General features: G+C 38.0%; 1 protein-coding gene across 1 annotated transcript in view; it reads left to right on the top strand.

Annotated features, from left to right (window-relative positions):
- The first annotated feature begins 834 nt into the window (after positions 1-834).
- Positions 835-6,914, top strand: part of CDH7 (cadherin 7, type 2) — a 90,859-nt gene continuing 84,779 nt past the window's right edge. Inside the window, exon 1 of the mRNA XM_008569455.1 lies at positions 835-981. The gene's annotated coding sequence lies outside the window, so the exon portion shown is untranslated. The remainder of the gene's footprint in view (positions 982-6,914) is intronic.

Below are 6,914 nucleotides of genomic sequence, written 5' to 3'. Positions count from 1 at the left end.
GGGGCGGGCGCGGGTGCGGGGGGGGCGCCTCCAGTCCGCCCCGCGCGCGGAGTCGCGCGCGCCAGGTCCCGAAGCGCCCGAGGGCGCCCGGACGCTGAGCGCACGTCCTTTCGGATGCAAACGCCCGGGTCTCGGGCGTCTGACGCCACCGGGAGGTCAGCCAGGCCCCAGGTGAGTGTGTGTGTGGCTGCTGGGGGCCGGGGGAGGCGCCGCCGGCAGCTGTGCGCCCTTGCTGTGCGCGTCTGGAAGCAGGACTAATCAGTGAGCGGGAGGCGGGCGGGGGGCTCCGGGTGGAGTTTCCCTTGGCATTCCCAAGTTACTGCGTGTTGCCGTGAGCGGTTGCTCCGCAAGGCAGGAGAGGCGTATGGACACAGCTGGGCGCTCAGCCCGGAAAGCTGGTGCTGAGAGACACCCGGTGCTGCGAGAGAAGTAGTTCAGGGTAAGAGCAAAATCCAGCACGCTCCAAACGCAGCGGTAAACACAGGCAGTCTGGACCGCTGTCCTCAAAGGGAACACAAGCGCCGCTCCCTTGACCTCGGACTGATTGGGGGCACAATGCGCGCTGGCTGTGCCGCCCGGTTCTGCAGAGGTCTGAGACTGGAAGGGGGTGTGTGCCTGTGTGTGTAGGAGTCCTTTGAACTGGCCGCGCTAGACACCTTTTACTTTCGTGAAGGTGGAACTCACCTGCTTTGCTTTTTCTTGTAATTAGTATTCTGCTGATATGGTGCATCTGCAGGGTTTGCCTCTGCTCGGCGTCCTGCTTCCCCTCCTCTTGGCTGTACCTTAGGTGTGCGCTGGGAAAGGGGCACCCTGCTCCTCTGATTGTATGCATGGTGGACTTCTTCGTGGGTGCATATGGTACACGGCTAGTTGCTGTTATTCATCCTTCCAATGTGGATTAATGAGAAAGGACCTATTCTTCTGTATGGCTTCAAGTTTTAGATCATTCACCCTACGGATTTCTTAGATGTCATAGTTCGGGTGAGTAAAGATTGACAATGAGTTCACCCAGCACTAGGCAAATGGTAAACTGCTAAGAAACCATCAAGGCTTTGGAAATCTGCAAATTGAACCATGAATATACTTAAAACATCTTTTACTTTGCAAGACATATCTTGTCTTTATCAGATCGTTTATCAAGCAAAAGACCTTTAAGGAAGACTTCATTATTTCTGTAACCGGACAGAGGTTTAGGTTATTTTTCATACAGAAGTAGGTAAACAGAGCTTTATACAAAACAAAAATAGAAAAATGTAAGTAACTTGTAAAAATATGCCCCTTGCTAAGTGACAAGTATGCCTTTTTAAAATCAGATTAACAGCGCACCCAAAAATGTGTATTTTAATAGAGTTTAGGAACAAATAGACTTTTTTTTTTTTTTTAAAGGAAAGTTTGCATAGACACTGCCAGCAACATCTAAATAGTTTTAAGCGTGCCTTTATAAAGACAAGTTGTTCGGTGAAAAAAAAGCTAAGGAAAAAAGTATTACCTTTGAAGCTTTCAGTAACTACAAAAATTACCTCTTTCCTAAAGAAATAGTTAGGCTTTGTGTTTACCCAAGCTTTTTTCTTGTTGCTGTCTGTAAAGAGAAAATGCACTAAGAATCCCTTTATTTTTAGGGCTATTTGGAACAGTATGAGTTAAAATGCAAAAGAATTAAGGCAGGTAGTCAAACTGGCAACTTTGTGGAAGTTTTGCTTATATATTAGTGTTTAATATGGAGTGAAGTGGCAGAAACAATTAGTTAATATCCAACTTTAATAGCCTTATCTGGTAAAGCTAGATGAAAGTCTGTCTGTGGAAAGAAAAATAAACCATCATTGGTAGTGCAGATCATCACCCTGCTAAAAGCTATTAAGGTTTGCAGCTTTAATAAAAGGGCATTGTACACTTACAACGTGAGATATTATTGTAATTAAGGGCTGCAAAAGTCATTAGAATTGTGTTAACAATCAGTTGACAGACTCGCAACTCTCTTTAAGTCTACTTTTATTGATTTAATAGCACAGGGCTTTTTCCTTACTTATAAAAGGGTAATTGTAAAGCATCTATATTACTGCAATTTACCCTTGAATTGACTAGTTTTTAGTGTCCAATGAAGAAGAGAGCATGGAGAGCACTGAGTTGGCCACTGTTCAGCCTTCCTTGGTCTAAAAATTAAATGACCATCCCTCCTCAGGCATGATTTCTTTGCTGGTCTCCCTGTTATTCAGCATTTTGTTTTTTGATGGCAGAGTTGTTATAAACTTCTCAAAATGTATACTGATATGAGGAAGTGGATACATCTTTGTGCTGAGTCAAATACTTTCTTTGTCAAATATTTCAGAAGCTCTTTATAAAGTACTAAACCCATAAATTGTTCTGTGTTGTAAATATTTATTGCTAAATGATTCCAAACTTCCTTGATTTTATTAGGTTTTCATTTACTGTTATAGCTTGTATCATATCACAGTTCTCCCACACACACATACAAAATGTTTTTTACTTGATTGGAAAGATTCAAAGCCTTAGATTAAATGTGGAGTTTCAGAAACTTCTAAAATGACTAACGTGCATTAGTTGACTGTAAAGGGACTGTGATGGAAGCTTTTCTTCCTTGGATTAAAGAATTAGATGCTGCTTGGTGGGGTGATAAAGGGGAGCTGAGGACAAGGAAAAAAGACATGTGATCAGAGTCCTGTGTGTGCCCATCTCCCCAGCCTCTGACAAGCAGTGCAGATCTAGCTGTAACCAGCAATGCACGAGTGCCTCCTCTGGGGATTTGCTGGTTCTGCATAAAGGTACCCCTGCAATCACTTCCCTCTTGTCATTCTGTGAGTCCCTCACTGATAAAATTAACAGTGCAAATGAATATGCAGACATCTGTCTATACATTCATTTCAGATGAGAGTATAGATTTTATTCTGGTAGAATTTGTTTTCTGCTATTTTGCAAAATGTTTATTGAAACATGATGCCTTTTACTAAAGTCACATAAATCACACCTGGCACAAGGTAAATAGAAGGGTAAATTAAAAATTAGAATTGATACAGCTAAGCTTTCTTATAAGAGTATATTTTAAAAAGCCCTTTAAATATAATTTTAGCATTTTGTTATTACATAAGTGATCCAGAAGGACTGTTCTTTGTCACTTTACTTTTTAATTTACATGGGCTACTTCCTGTTAATTCTAAACTATTGTTCCCCTTTCTTTTTCATTTCTTTCACCCATGGCAATGGTTGTTTGTGTTTAGTTGAAATTGACTCTATAATCCACTTAGAGAAGTTTTCTTTCCATGTTTGATAACCAGATGCACACTGCAGGCTGTGTGATTCATTTCCAGGGCCCCTGCCTGCATATTTAGGCCAGTTAACAGTAGGAGGTTGTGGTCTGTGGTTGTAATGTTATTTGGCCCAGGGAGCTAATGGATTTCATCACAGTTTCTTTACGTGAGAAGTCTCATATCACAGAGAATCCCCAAACTCACGAATTAAAATGTAAAAAATTATACCTTTTAAGTACAAAGGAGAGGGCTTTTTCATCAGTATTAAAATTATTGAATCTAATGTTAAACTTTAAATAGTATACGGATGCAGCAACATAAATGATAATATATTGTTACACTAGAAGCTGAACATGGCAAAATTAAATCAAAAACGATTATAATAAAAATAGTAAGAGCAGACAGTCATCTCAAAATATAGGATTTGTAGCACCAACAAGAAAAGTTCGACTGGCATGATAGTTATTTTGCCAAATACAATGGCTCTATGTATACGTTTTTATATCCTAAGATATTTTCCTGAGATGTTACCCTATTTCTAAAGCATTCAGTCCATTATTGTTTAAATTTCAATGAAAACAGCTAACTACTTAGTGTCATAATGTAGTAGAAGTTATTTTTTGATTGCCAGGGTTGTTTAGAAGGGAGAAAGTTATTTTATATTGGACTACTGCTCACTCTCCATTTTTTTGTGACATAGAAATGTACAGTCCTGGACAATAGATTCCTCTACCCTTTCTTCTTAGTCTGCTCTCCCTGACATCCTGAAGAGTAATCATGATGATCTCCTACTTTGATAATTAACTTATTGTCATATACAAATTTTAGTATGATCAAATCTATTTTTCTTGGCTTTGGAGAAAGATAATAATTTTCAAAGATCAGATATTAAAAAGAGATTCATTACCAGAGTAAGCAATTTTTAACAAACATTTCAAAATACCCGTTGCATTCAATCATGCCCAATTGCATCAGTAACTAGCTGTGTGACCTTGGACATTTCACTAGAATTATGTAGATTTCAATTTTGTTCTTACTAAAGAAAGAAGGGACTAGCTTAGGTTTTTCCAATATCTGTTCGAGTTCCAATACATTAATCATCTGTAGTTCCACCATTTCAGGAATATTCAAATATAAGTAGCAGCAGAGTTTGGGGATTTCTTTATGTTTTTGCTCTAGCATGACCTCTTATGCGAACCAAGCTATTACATTCCTCAGTACTGAAGTAACATTCTGTTTATCTATCTCATAGACATTGTCCTTTTAAAGTTTGCTTGTAATGTGGTGGTTGGAAATAAGTGTAGCTACAGCTCTTACAACACTCCTGTCCTGGACTACTTCCTCTCCAGTTTTGGATTTTGACATCTGCTCAGTCATGAATGGGAGGGGATTAGAATATGTCTTTTTCGCCTTTGGCATTCTCAAAAATGTGTAGTGTGATTCTGCTATAAAAATAAGTAAAAGCAGCAATGAATAAGAACCATCCTTTATGCAAAGCATATTAACTTTGTTGACAGAGATATATCACAGAGAGGACTTTGGTGGTAACAGGTGGCTGCTGTCCTGGGACATAAGGGCAAATGAAGGTCTTTAAAGAAAACATTGGGTAAATCATGAAGAGGTCTCTTTGTTGAATTTAAGTAAATCCATTAAATATCCAGGGAATATTCAGAAAGGGACAGACCTGCATCTGATGCAGACTCCAGATAGCAGACAGCATGAGCAGCTGCTCTTTGCCTAAAATCTAGAGAAAATTTGGTCGTGTAAGGTCTTTAATTGTGATAAGCCATTGGTTATTTATATTGGACTGCAAAACCAAAAAACAACAAAAAAACCCCCCCACCACATTCCAATTTAACTTTAATTGCCACAAAACCTAAAATACTAGTATGAGGATCCTTCAAAAAGTTCGTGGAAAGATTTATATTATCATTCAATTCATTTTTCCACAAACTCTTTGATGTACCCTCATATCTTTCCTTTAAATATAATTGATAGTTATGTATTATAGTGCAGATTATCTCTAGAAAGCAAGTAGCACTTTGTGTGCCTTTTGAAAAAGTATTCTAGCATATATAAATTAATTGGCAATTAAGCATGTTTTATAACTACTCTTTTGGTTATATGTTAATATGTAGTGGCTGAATATGATATATTTTATATTGCTTGTCATGTTTTTAAGCATGATGACATTAATTTATATGGAACAGGTTGTGGATGATTTGTACTGCTGATTAATAATTGGTATGCTGATGCATAAAAAACATTTTATTTATGACTTTTAGTCACTGTTTTTAAGTATGAACAAAACATTTGATTAAGAGAATGACAGTCATTTGATCTGATTTTTAAAAGTGGCTTCGTAGAGATGCTAAGTGGTGTAGAAAATCCAATAAAATTTTATAATAATGAATTCATTTTAGTAAAATAATATTAGCTATTAAGATTAAATGAATGATAAACAGCCTACTTGAAAATAATACCTTGCCTCTTAGTTGAACAAAAATAATTAGAACAAAATGGTAGCATAATAAGGTGATTTCAGGTCAAATAAATGATGTTGACTTGGTAAATTTCACTTGATGGACTCTCACCCTTTTCTTTTTTGCTTCAAATCATTTGAATTTTTGTTTGTTTCCTTTTTGTATTCTGATTGATTAAGGTATGTTGTGCCAATCACAGTACTGCTTGTGATGATTTTCAAGTATTTTCAGATTGTGAAAAAAAAAAAAGCTAAAAAGGGTAAATTTTTACAAATACAACTTAGCCATAAAACAGCAGAGCAAACAAACACATTTGAAATCTTCTTCTGATATATGTTTTTTTCTATTTCAGATTATTCATTAGTCCAGTAGGCTTCCCCACTACTCTTTAAAACATCTGTGGTTGACCCCTATTCAGTTTTCTCCTTGGATGTAATGTATTCCCCTTACTTTCCTCCTTAGAATGATAATGCTCCACATTTGTAACTGGCCAGACCTTGTCACAGATCTATAGAAGTTACTTTAACTTTATACCAACACATCTATTTCTCTGCGTTTTTTTCTGGGCTAGTTAATAGTGAAGAGTTCAGCTGTCCAAACCTCCAGAGGGTCACTCTCCAAGCTTTCCCATGAAGACAGGACATGGCACTGCACAGCATGGGCACAGAGGTCTCTGCTTGTTTCTAATGTGGCTCCTGTTGTTAACTCTGTATGTGAAACTCAAGAGAGGAGGCAGAAAAGAGTAGAAGATAAACGACGTGGAAGTGTAAGAAGGGATGCGGGGTTATTGCTTTGGGACTCAGATTTGTGAGGCAATATTTAACCCATTGTGAAAAATCAACAATTGTGGGGTCCTGTGCTTAATTTACATGTGAAGAATGTTACTATGGTACTTTTATACATGTTGACATTTGTGAAATGATAAGAAACCTATCTGGAGAGGTTCTACAATATATGAGGAAATTTCAAATATTGGTTACTTACGTTTCACAACCACAGAGAATAGAGGTTTTTCATAACTCTTCAGGACCCTGCTTTTCTTTCATGATGACCCAACTCAGGACAAGATGAGTAGGGTTGAACTGCTATAATGGCTTTTACCTTGATAATCAGATTTGACTGAAAAGGAAGGCAAGGATTTGGGGAAGACGAATGAAGAAAAGAGACA

This window comes from Galeopterus variegatus, unplaced genomic scaffold (genome assembly GCF_000696425.1).
Source record: "Galeopterus variegatus unplaced genomic scaffold, G_variegatus-3.0.2 Scaffold501, whole genome shotgun sequence".
Taxonomy (NCBI): domain Eukaryota; kingdom Metazoa; phylum Chordata; class Mammalia; order Dermoptera; family Cynocephalidae; genus Galeopterus; species Galeopterus variegatus.
The sequence above is the reverse complement of the archived record's forward strand: the minus strand, read 5'-3'. Positions and strand labels throughout refer to the sequence as shown.